General features: G+C 38.1%; 1 protein-coding gene across 8 annotated transcripts in view; it reads right to left on the bottom strand.

The window, feature by feature from the left end:
• The window catches only part of CSNK2A1 (casein kinase 2 alpha 1), a 47,516-nt gene that overhangs the window by 27,922 nt on the left and 6,261 nt on the right, over positions 1–13,333 (bottom strand). Inside the window, exon 1 of one of the 8 annotated variants that reach the window (XM_081833045.1) lies at positions 10,095–10,655. The exons of the other annotated variants lie outside the window; for them this stretch is intronic. The gene's annotated coding sequence lies outside the window, so the exon portion shown is untranslated. Of the gene's footprint in view, positions 1–10,094; positions 10,656–13,333 lie in introns of those variants that run through there. 8 annotated transcript variants of the gene reach the window in all.

Genomic DNA, 13,333 nt, shown 5'->3' with positions numbered 1-13,333 from the left:
CTCTCTGTCTCTCTCATTCTCTCTGTCTCAAATAAATAAATAAAATCTAAAAAAAAAAAAGATCCAAATGAACTAGAATAATCAAACAGTTTTGAAAAAGAAAAATAACGCTGGAGGAATCACACTAATTTTAAGTTATTTATTACAAAGCCAAGTTATTAAAACAGTGTGGTATTGGCAAAGGGATAAAACATAGATCAGTGGAACAGAATGGGGAATACAGAGACAGATCCTTAGAAACATGGCCTGATTTTTGACAATAGTACAAAGGCAGTTCAATGGAGAAAGGGTAATCTTTTCTGTAAAAGGTTTTGGAACATTTGCACATCCATATGCAAAATCATGTACTTCACCCTAAACCTCACACACCTAAAAAAGAAACAATTAGTAATGAATGAATGGTGGATCTAAATATAAAATACAACATTTTCAAACCTTTAGAAGAAAATCTTGTGATCTGGGGACCTGGAATTAGGATTAGGCAGAGGTCGTAAAACATAATGCCAAAAGCATAATCCATAAAAACAAAAATTGATAAACTGGACTTCATCATAAAGTATTAATTAAAGTATTTCTTCTCTGTGAAAAACACTGTTAAGAGAATGAAAAATAAACCACAGATCGGGAAAATATATTTGTAAATCACATATATGATAAAAGACTTAAATGTGTAAGAAAGAACTCAACAATAAGAAAACCCAATTAATTAACAGGCAAGAGATCTGAACAGACACTTTGCAAAAGAAGATCTGTGGATAAGCCTATGAAAAGATGCACAATATTGTTAGTCATTAGGGAAAGTCAAACTAAAATAAACATGATGGGATGCCTGGGTGGCTCAGTTGGTTAAGCATCTGTTTTCGGCTCAGGTCATGATCCCAGGGTCCTGGGATCGAGCCCCGCATTGGGCTCCCTGCTCAGCAAGGAGTCTGCTTCTCCCTCTGCCTGCCGCCCCCACTGCTTGTGTGTGCGTGTGCGCGTGCGCACACGCTGGCTCTCTCTCATAAATAAATAAAATCTTAAAATAAAAATGAGATACACTACAGATCTACTAAAATGGTTAAAAATTAAAAAATAAAAACTCAGAATACTGAGGATGTAGAGTAACAGAAACTCATTCCTGATGGGAATGCAACATGGTGTATATATAGCCATCTTGGAAAAGTTTGGCTGTTTCTTATAAAGTTAAACATACACTTACCAATCAAACCAGCATTCCCACTCTTAGGTATTTTTTTCAAGTGAACTGAAAACCAATGTTCACACAAAAACCGATATGTGAATGTTGATAGCAGCTTTATTCGTAATTGCAAAAAAAAAAAAAATTGATACAACCAAGATGTACAACAGGTGAATGGATACACAAATGGTGGTACAAGCACCCAGTGGAAAACAAACAACTGATTTGAACAACATGGATCAATCTTAAATATATCTTTGAGTGAAGAAGACAGATCCAAAAAGCTACATGCTGGGCTGCCTGGCTGGCTCAGTTGGTAAACCATATGACTCTTGATCTTGGGGTTTTAAGTTCAAGCCCCACATTGGATGTAGAGATTTCTTAAAAATAAAATCTTTAAAAACAGCAACAAGCTACATATTGTATACTTCCATTTATAGGACATTCTAGAAAAGGCAAACCATAAAGACAGAGAACAGATGAGTGATTGCCCCATGGCAATGAAATGTTCTGTATAATACTGTAGAGGTGGATTTGTTACTCTAAGCATTGTCAAAACCCACAGAACTGTACACAGCGAAGAGTGAATATTACTGAATGCAAATTCCTAGCTCTGTCCACTGAGAGCACCCAGAAACAGTGTCAACGAGTAGCAATGACGATAACCAGTGCCCACATCGTGGCTTCTCAGTAATTTTCTCCAATAAAAGGAATGAGAGCTCCTTGGAGAAATGGCTGATTCTAGAATGGGGCAGGAAAAATACAAGATAGCCTGGCAAATCTTGTAGTCAAAAGGACATGGGAGCCAACTGGAAAGAGCATCAATTGCCAAAGCTTGAACAATCCGAGTAATAATGATGGAATTAGATTGTGACCCTAAAGGTAAAATAAATATCCATGAGTCGACACTAAATAATTAAATTCTGAAAATCTTCCCTACATAAGAATTCCAACTTACATATACATGCAGAAAGAAAGAGAAAATTTCCGTTAGACCAGCAACAGTAATTGCTGTAGCCAAGATCCACTGACAGATGCTAAACTTGGTGAATAAAACTTTTAGGAGAAACAGAATTATCTGCATAGCTTCTAAGAATCTCCTCCAATCCTCATTAATTACTCTGGTGGTTTAACATAGTCCACAAATTATTTGGTATGCCTCCCTCGAGGAGGTGGAACTTAATGTTCTTCCCCTTCAAATCGGGTTGGACTTAGGAAAGCCCTTCTAATGAGTAAGTATGTAAAGGGAGAAATAATTTTAGAGTGGAGAAACCTGGCAAACACAACCTAAACATCACTAAAGATAAACTACATTGACATCATATACCCTTGATGCAATCTGATGAGAAAGACATGTCACCTGTGGTATTCTCAAAAATTCATAACCACAATCTAATCATGAGAAAACATCAGTCAAACCTAAATTGAAGGGCATTCTATAATCTCACCAGTCTTCTCCAAAAGTGTCAGTCTTGAAAATCAAGGAAAGACTGAAAAATTATCACAGACTGGAGGAGACTAAGGAGACATGGTGACTAATGTAATGTGGTATCCTGGATTGGATCCTGGAACAGAAAAAGCACCTAACTGGTAAAATCCAAATAAAGTCCATTTTAGTTTAGTTAACAGTATTGTATTAGTGTTTATTTCTTAGTTCCAATCAAGTGTTACGGTTATGTGAAGTGTTAACACTAGGGGAAACTGGGTGAAGAGCATATAAGGACTCTACACAACTCTTCTGTTAATCTAAAATTACTTAAAAATTAAAAGTTAAATACTGAAAATACTTGGTGCTAGAGAGGATGTGGAACAATTGAACACTCTCACACATGCTGATGGGAATGCAACATGGTATAACTGTTCTGGAAAACAATTCCGCAGTTTCTTATGAAGTTACATTTTTCACATGAACCAGCAATTCCACTCATAGATGTTCATAAAAGCCCACACATGTATATTTACAGCAGCTCTATTAATAATCACCAAAGAATGTTAACTAAATGGATAAACTGTGGTCCATCCATACAATGGAATACTACTACTCAGCAATAAAAAGGAACTAACCATTGATTCAACTTCAATGAATCTCAAAAGCAACCTGCTGTTTAAAAAAAGTCAGTTTCAAAATAATATATATTGTTTGATGCCACTCATATAACATTTCTGAAAAGATAAAACTATAGTAACTGAGAAGAGAATAGTGGCTGCCAGAGAATAGGGGTGGGAGGCTGGGTGTGACTACGAGGGTACATGAAGGAGGTGATACAATTGCACTGTCTTGGTTGTGATGGTGGTTACCTGAATCTCTCGTGTGTGTTAAAATCCACTGAACTGTGCACACAAAAAGGAACCAATTTTACTTACATTAATTTTAAAAATAAAAACTTTAAGGGGGAAATGATCATATGCTGTATCCTAAAACATAGGATAATTAAACACAGGATAACACAATTAACTTCATGCCAGTAAATTTGACATTCCTAGAGGAAAGATTTACCAAAACTAACATAAGAAGAAATGAAAACCTGAGTAGTCCCATAACCAGTTCAATCAGTACTGTAACTGGGTATCAGTTTACAGCCTCTGCTCTATTCTAATGTCTTTCTACTGTACAGATTAACATTTCTAACACTTTAAAAAGTTTTAAACTTTTAAAACATTAAGCAAAGGAGTACTGACCATGCTTTTCCTTCTCTGTGACTTTAATTTTATGACCTCCAATAATCTTGCTAGGGGAAACTTTACTCACCCTTCAAGAATTAGCCCAGTTTTACATCCATGATAAAGCCTTTCTATACCTCTCCAAAATAAGCCAAGTGCTCCTCTATGGGACCAAAGCACTCCCATATACTCATTACATTATCAATTGTTTTGTTTATGCCATTCTCTCTCCTCAATAGATTATAAACTCAAGGACCTAAACCGTAATTTATTTCTCTTGGTATATGCCCTGTATTTATCACACTGCCTAGCACAGGGATGTGTTCCATAAATGTTTGACAGACTTTTAAGGTAATAATATACAATATTTTGGTAAAAATCAATCTGGCTTGCATACAGACCTGCTCATGTTCAAAATCAAGAAAAGCACTTTGGCTGTATGATGGTATTTTTGATCTGCAGCTAATTTTAAAGATGTTCTTTGGTCTTACATGTAAAGCACATCCATCACCAACACAAGAGGTAAAACAGTGATACTATTATTTCCCAATGAGATACGAAACCAGTCAATATGTGTGAGAGATGTTTCTTTGGAGCCACAAGCTTTATTTTATTTATTTATTTTTTTATTTGAGAGAGAGAGACGAAGAGCATGAGTGGGAGTACAGAGGGAAACGGAGAAGCAGACTCCCCACTGAGTAGGTAGCCCAACACGGGGCTCCATCCCATGACCCAGACATCATGAACCTGAGCTGAAGGCAGACACTTACCTGACTGAGCCACCCAGGTGCCCCTGGAGCCACAAGCTTTTATGAGGCTATGTGATTTACCCATGTGTACAGCACAGTGCCTGACAATCCATGATAGAGCCACAGAAAGTTATTACTGAAAGACATAAAGCCTGGATTTATAAAGCACCATGAGGTTATAGAAAGAATGGGAACACTGGAACCACTGAGACGAAATATGACCTTGGCTCTGTCATTTAACTTATCGGATTATAATGAGGAAACTGCAGAATATAAGGATTAATACCCTCTCCTACTCTTTACTGTCATGGAGGTTACACAGGAGACAACCATACTTCCTGTAGGTGACCAATAAGCAGTAAACAACAGGGTAGGTTGTTCTAAACTTGCCAACAATAGAAAACAGGCTGGAACTTAGGGCAGCAAACACTGGCTGACTTCCAACTCTAATGATACATGAAAGCCTATAGAGGGTCAATGACTGCTTCTTAGGATTTGTATTTACCACTTTTAAACTTAACAAGTCCAAGACATAGGTATTATCTTCCCTATTTTACGGAAGGCAAATTGGAGTAATCTCTGTAAGGTCACAGAGAGGTGGTGATTTATTGTCTAGATTCGCAGCCTACTCATTCTGTTCTACAGCAAACAATGTCCCATTTGGCTCACAATAGTATTTTTTTTTTCAATTTTAAAAACTCATATAAAATCCACATGACCTAAAACTCACTCTTTTCAAGTGCACAACTCAGTGGTTTTTAGTATATTCACAACGTGCAACCATCACCACTATCTGATTCTAGAACATTTCTATCATATCGAAAAGAAACCCAATACTCCATAGCAGCCATTCGTAATGCTCCACCTCCCCCTGCCAATGTGTTTTCTATCTATGGATTTGCCTATCCTGGACATTTCATATAAATGGAATCAATCACACAATGTGACTTTGTGTGTCTGGTTTCTTTCATTTAGTATGTTTTTTTTTTTTTTTAAAGATTTTTTATTTATTTACTTGAGAGACAGAGAATGAGAGAGAGAGAGAGCATGAGAGGGAGAAGGGTCAGAGGGAGAAGCAGACTCCCCGCTGAGCAGGGAGCCCGATGCGGGACTCGATCCCGGAACTCCAGGATCATGACCTGAGCCGAAGGCAGTCGCTTAACCAACTGAGCCACCCAGGCGCCCCAACATTTAGTATGTTTTCAAGGTTCGTCCATGTTGTAGTTTCTGTCATGGTAGTTCATTCCTTTATATAGCTAAATCCACTGGATGGCTATACTACATTTTGTTTATCCATCAGTTGATAAAACATTTGCGGTTTCCTCTCTTTGGCCACTATGAACAATGCTGCTATGAACATTCATGTACAAGTTTTTCACAGTGTTTTTAAAAAGTGAATCAGCTATGCGGCCTCTGAGTTGTGCAGTCGGTTCAGTGTCTAACTCTTGGTTTCGGCTCAGGTCACAATCTCAGGGCTGTAAGATCAAGCCCGAGCTGGACTCCCCGCTCAGCGGTGCACACTCGCTCTTGCTCTAAAATAAATAAATAAATCTTAAAGTGAATCAGCTATCAAGCTAAATTATGTATTAAAATTTTTCCTTATAAATATTTAAGTGTGACTTAGCTGCCAACACTAAAAACAAAAAAAATTAACCTTCAATTTATCAAAAGAAGAAGAAAAAGTAGGTAGGTCTGTCAGGTAACAATAATTCTGTATTCCTACACTGATAAAAATCATTTGAATCGGCTAACCTGTGTTATCCAACAATGGGGCTCTAGAACCCACCCAATGGAGATGCTATAGGTAAACCTGGCTGTTCATTTATCTTACTGGTCTGACTCCTGTAGGTATTTGGGTTAGCAATCCCTGCTCTATACTAAATACATATGTAAGATTAGAAAATTAATTAATTAATACTACATACCTTACAAAGGTAAATGGGGGAAATATGGGCAAAGAAAATATCCAGCATTACATGCAGTGGCAAGCACATTTAAGTTCTCAATTTAAGACTATTTAGAATTCACAATATACCTTTTGCCAATTAAGAAATGCAGAATCAAACATGGATTTACAGAAAAATTCTAACGGTCAAGACCCTTCCTCTGCACTCCAACAACACTCTTTGTTTACTCCTTCCATCTAGCACGGTCACTGTACTGTCACACATCCGTCTCTCTAGCTAGACAAAATTCCAAGGGTAGAGAACAGTGCCTCTGTACCCTCAGGAGTCTATCACAGAAGATGCATATGGTCCAGAATTGTTTGCTGAAAGAATAATACTGTGACAAATGATAAATCAGGCAAATGTTACAGTACTGAAAATAATGAAAAGGGGAAATCATTATTTGGGCTACATAAATTATAGCATTGAAAATGGAGTCCAACAATGAGATCAGAGGTCCATGAAACTTCCTGTAAATATATACAAAATGGCCTGTGCAGGTACATTTTTTGAAGAAAAGGTCTGTAGCTTCTGTTAACAGACCGAGAGGAATCTGTAAACCCCAGCTGAATTAAAAATCCCATTTTTAACATTGTAAAATATCCATCTTAAAAGGTTAACTTGATAATTTACATAAATATTAATTAAATTTCTCAAACAATATTTTTTTTAAAAGATTTTATTTATTTATTTGAGAGACAGAGAGAGCACAAGAGGGGGTAGGGTCAGAGGGAGAAGCAGGCTTCCCGCGAAGCAGGGAGCCCGATGTGGGACTTGATCCCAGGACTCTGGGATCATGACCTGAGCTGAAGGCAGCTGCTTAACCAACTGAGCCACCCAGGCACCCTCTCAAACAATATTAAACAATTTGTTTCTCAAACAAATATTAAACAATTAAATTTCTCTTTCCTGAAGGGATAGAGGAAGACAATGTATCCTAGGCTTCAATTTATGTTCTAGCATGAGAAGGAAGCTTGACAAATGATTAACAAAATGTCAGCTACAGAAAAGATACAGTGGCATTCAGAGTCACTCAGGTGAAGACAACAGTTTTAAGCATGGGTACTTTAGTTTTTGCTTCACTGTATAAAAAAATAACCTGAATTTCTTCACAAGTGTCTAAACTTGAATCGTTTATAGTCTTATTTTTTTTGAAGATTTTATTTATTGAAAGAGAGTGAGCGTGCGCAAGTGGGCGGGGAGATGGGGGAGGGAGAGATAATCTTAAGTGGACTCCACGCTGAGCCCAGAGCTCCATCTCACGACCCTGAGATCATGACCTGAGTTGAAATCAAGAGCTAGACACTTAAAGCACCGAGCCACCCACATGCCCCTATAGTCTTACTTTTTAAAGTATCTCTCTCTTTTTTTTTAAAGGATTTTATTTTCAAGCAATCTCCATATCCAACATGGGACTCAAATTTATAATCCTGAGATAAGAGTCACATGCTCTCCTGACTAAGCCAGCCACACGCCCCTAAAATATATCTCTCAAATTATATGTGGAAAGAAAATTACTTGAGGGTCTGAGAGATACTTTAAAATGGTCTTTTCTAAATAAAGCCAAGATTATTTTAAGATTTGTGGCCTTTTGCATCTTAAAAATGTTAAAAAAAAAAAAAGTTACCAAACTTTCTAAATCAGTGCTTACTGCCTTCTTAAAAGTCAAACACCAAGAGAAAATAGTATTTGTATGGTATACTGGGATGAGTGATCAAGACTTTTGGACCCAAGGTCATTGGCTTGGATGCCCTGTAGCCTGCACAAATGGCTAGAGGGTTGAGGGGACCAGTACCTTAGCCCATCTGTAACTCCCGCTGATGTAGTACATTGGCTGAAAAATCCTGGTTTAAATAACATACAGAGATCACAAGCTGAAATTGCTAAAATCCGTGCAGTAGATTGAAAAACCTATTTCATAACTCCCCTTGTTTCAAGGGATATGGATGTAATCATCTTCTAAGCCTTCTAGTCCAGATATACCATTAATGAACAATGATTTCCTCTGAGAGACCATCTATTTGGATGGAGGTAATTGGCACACACACAAAAAAACCAAACAACAAATACAAACTAAGCCTCGCAACCCTAACTTGGAAGAATAAGCCAAAAGAAAACAGGTTAATGGAAAAACATGAATGTAATATTAAGTGAAATCACCTTTCTCCCTCCACTTTATAATGATTCTACTTTTTTGTCTCAAGGTCATGAACAATATTCTCTCTCACCTATCAAACTAATGCCATGTAAGTCATGGTGTTTTATTTTTAAATTGGGGAAAAATATACAGGTTAAAAGGTTAACAATTAGCTCCTTGACTCCTTAACCAACTCTGACCTTCAAATCCCAAGACTCCAAGTACACACTGAATAAGCCAGAGAACTACCCGTTTAAAGCCAACAGTGTAAGTTTCTTCTGGTCCTGTTAAGGGTCCAAATTTGCAATATAAATATTCACAATAAACCTGATTAACTCACAAAATTATTGCTTACATAAACCTGCAGAATATTTAAGACATTACAACCCAAACACATTACTGGGCCTCCTGTCTTTACTTCCATCTACAAAATTTACAACAGTCCTGTTTTAAAAGGCAATACACTCAAGCTTTACCATAAAACAAATGAGTATGGAATAACAAAAAAACATTAGCATTTGGGCTGTGTGAATTTCATTTCTCTACCTTTAAGCCAGAAAAGGAATCAAAGGGTCAATGTTACGTAAATAACAAGAACAGTTGGAGGTCTTCCAATGAAGGGAAGTATTATAAGGAAAGCCAAGCAGTTTGACTTGAAATAACACAGCTCTACCTCAAACGCCTGACAGAAGTCTGAAGTCTAGTACTGTCTCCAATAATACAGAATATAATAAATCATGGGCAAAGAAGACTTCATCTGTGTATCATTTTATCAGGCAACACAATCAAAATAAAGTCATAATCTAAAACTTAATTCCACTGGCCATGACCCTCTGGAACACAAAGACCAAAAACTTCACTTGAGATCTAGAGTAATCTAAAGTATAATCCAGCATTTATGTATGTAATAACTACTGCTTTCCATTTGAATGCCTCTTATAAACCAGGCATGGGAGGAAATGTAAACTCCCATTTTATTTATTTATTTTTTTATTTTAAAAAATATTTTATTTATTTATCTGACAGAGAGAGACACAGCAAGAGAGGGAACACAAGCAGAGGGAGTGGGAGAGGGAGAAGCAGGCTTCCCGCTGAGCAGATAGCCAGATGCGGGGCTTGATCCCAGGACCCTGGGATCATGACCTGAGCTGAAGGCAGATGCTTAACGACTGAGCCACCCAGGCGCCCCATAAACTCCCATTTTAGAAATAAACAGGTGCAGGGGCACTTGGGTGGCTCAGTCCATTCAGCCTTGGACTCTTGATTTCAGCTCAGGTTGTGAGATCGAGCCCTGCATCCAGCTGGTTGAGATTCTCCTTCTCCCTCTGCCCCTCCCCCACATCACAGACACACTCTCTTTCTAAAATAAATAAGTCTTTATAAAAAATAATAATAATAATAATAAACAGGTTCAGAGGTACCTGGGTGACTCAGTTGGTTAAGTGCCCGGCTCTTGATTTCGATTCAGGTCATGATCTCAGGGTTGTGAAACTGAGCCCCACGATGGCCATGGAACCTGCTTAACATTCTCCCTCTCCCCCTCCCGCCGCCCCACACCTAGCACTGTGTGTGGGGGGGGAGGAGGGGGGAGACAGAGAGAGAGAGAAAGAAAGAACGAACAGACGGACAAGAAAGGGAGGAAGAGAAAGAAAGAGGTTCAGAGGTTGAATAAATGACCTGCCAAAGATCAAAGGATTACTAAATGATGGAGGCCAGACTTGAATTCTAGTCTGTTTAGGATTCAAAGCCTACAAAGGTTATTTTCACTAATTCAACACTATTTCCCTAATTCTGCACACTAATTCAATTAACAGCCTACCATTAATATTACAATGAAATGGGTTGCTTTAAATGTGGAGGCAAGATGAAGGGTGGAGATGTGTTTCAAAAATCAGAAGTCTTCATTAGTCTCTTACCTGAATGAGCTGCCTACAGGCCACAATGGTATAAAAATTGGGTTTTAAAAGATGGAAGACCAAGGCAACTGGGTGGCTCAGTTGCATAAGCATCTGCCTTCAGCTCAGGTCATGATCTCAGGGTCTTGAGATAAGAGTCCTGTGTGGGCTCCCTGCTCAGCGGGGAGTCTGCTTCTCCCTCTCCCTCGGCACCCCCCCAAACCCGCTTGTGCTCTCTCTCCCTCAAATACGTAAATAAGATTAAAAAAAAAAAAAAGATGGGAGACCGATTTCAAAGCAGATGATTATTTGTATTCAGTCTATATAGTCATAAATACAAAGAATGCTTTATCACTTTAAAATACTGATAAAGATAGGTTCATGCTCCGCCTACAGGGTGTCTGATTTAAAAATACAAGCAAACAAGAAAGTTAGTGGATTACCTGAGAGAATAGGACATAAAAATGTTAATACAGGAAAAACTTCTTTAAACATATTCCTAACACATAATAACCAAGCACCAGTAAACTATGATCAAAGAACCACTGGGAATAAGACCTCTGATCCAGGTCCACACGGCTCTTGGGGAGCAAACCTTGAACTTTCCCTGAGTCTGAGATGGGAAGATTCACTTTGCTATCTAGAAGAGAACCTTAGATTCACCAAGACTAGCTAACCACTCTGGCAAGGTACACTGTACTTGAGCAACTGAGGCAATCTACACTGGGTGTAACTTATATACCGACCCACCCTTACCCAGCACCAATTCAGTAGCTCACACTCACCCAGCAGGACACACCAGAAACAGGAAGTACAGATCAAAAGGCCTCATTAAAAAATAAGAACTCCTGGCAGCAGATAATGAAAATAGAGTAAAGAGTAGGAGCACTGCAAAGAACACATTGTCTCCACTACAGCAAAGAGAAAGAATTCATGTGAGTCAGGCACCCAGCATTTTATAAAATGAAATTTTCATCCTCACAGTAACCCTGAGAAAACATTAGCTGGTGCTTTAGTTATTAATCCTCACAAGAACACTCTGAGGCAAGTACTACTACTATCCTCATTTTACAGATGAAGAAACTGAAGGTTAATAAATTGTCCATGGGGGGCACCTAGGTGGCTCAGTCGTTAAGCGTCTGCCTTCGGCTCAGGTCACAATCCCAGCCAGTGTCCTGAGACCAAGCCCAGTCCCTGCTCAGCGGGAAGCCTGTTTCTCCCTCTCCCACTCCCCCTGCTTGTGTTCCCTCTCTTGCTGTGTCTCTCTCTGTCAAATAAATAAATAAAAATAAAATAAAAATAAATTGTCCATGGTAGCTGCTATCCCAATTGGAGAGATGGCAAAATCCAGGCTTAAGAGGGTTAAGTAAGCTCCAAATTTGGTCACTTCACTCCAAAGCTGGAGTTCTTTCCAACTATCCTGTTTGCCCATCCCCTGCAATCTCAGTTAAAGAATTCCATTAAAAATGAGAAATTCTCAATCCCTCCCCTACAGATTTCTGTAGCTGTTTCAGAAACCATACCTAAGATACAAAGCCTCCCCGCCCCCGAAAGATACAAAGCCAACAGGAGTTTTCATAAGAAAACATCTCAGAAAGCTACTAAGTTGTGGAATGATACATGATTACAAAATGTCATTTAATTGTAAGCTTGGGGACAGGGACTATCTAGAGATCCTTAGCACAGCACCTACCAGGTATGTAGTAGGCACTCAGGGTCTGTTGAACAAGTAACATCTTTTGACGGGTTAGAAATTCAATTTTTAAAGGAAAATAATTTATCCATTCATTTTTAACAGGGTTGCTTTCTTAAAATTTACAGAACATTATTGAGATAGCTAAACTGAGAAATGGCCATTAGCGCATTACTCATAACTTCAGAAAAATTCCAAGTGTTCACTTTTCTAAGCAGATTAAAATGTTTCAGCTAATAAAAACCTGTCAGAAAAATCCATGAGACAAGAAAGTATAAAAAGAAAAAAGTGGCCAAAATAAAGGCATTTAAAATGTGACACATATAAATTATAAAAGATTATTCTAAATGTACCCTGGTATTTAACCCTAAAACCCTCACATCAGATAACCCAATATTTTCTATGCAAGAAAACATTATCACCACTAATGTAAAAAAAGCCTGCCCACCATAGCAACTGTTGCTAAGGAGGCTTCTCGTATCTAAGGCTGAAAGACACAGGATTTGTAGAAACCAATGAAATACCACTCCTACCATGATACTGTGAATTCTTTCACCTTAAACTTTTAAAAAGACTCAATATTTCTATGTGGGGGGGAAAATGTGTGTTGGTCAACAACTAGGTCTGCTGAAATCTACCCCAGAGAATACCAAATATTTAAGAAAAACTACCAATTATCTATAACCCAATGTAAATATATCCTTTGTTAAAATGACAGCAGGTCCTTTTCCTTAATCCTGGAGGAATTTATTTGAAAAGCTAGCTGGCCCAGATTTCTATTAAGAAACAGCTAAATGATCTACCACTTTTGAAATTACCCATTTTAGGAGTTCAAAGACATTTAGGTGTACAAATACACTAATTCTCTTGGGAAACAAACTTGGCCCAGATCATCCAATGAATTGTGATAGACCAAGGATCAAATCCACTTTTCATTTTTTTAAAAAGACTTTATTTTTAAGTAATCTCTATACCCAACCTGGGGCTCGAACTCACAACCCTGAGATCAAGAGTTGCATGCTCCACTGACTGAGCCAGCCAGGCTCCCCAATCAGTTTTTCATTCTAAATCA

This window comes from Leptonychotes weddellii, chromosome 10 (assembly GCF_054177405.1).
Source record: "Leptonychotes weddellii isolate Sample4059 chromosome 10, ASM5417740v2, whole genome shotgun sequence".
NCBI lineage: Eukaryota > Metazoa > Chordata > Mammalia > Carnivora > Phocidae > Leptonychotes > Leptonychotes weddellii.
The sequence above is the reverse complement of the archived record's forward strand: the minus strand, read 5'-3'. Positions and strand labels throughout refer to the sequence as shown.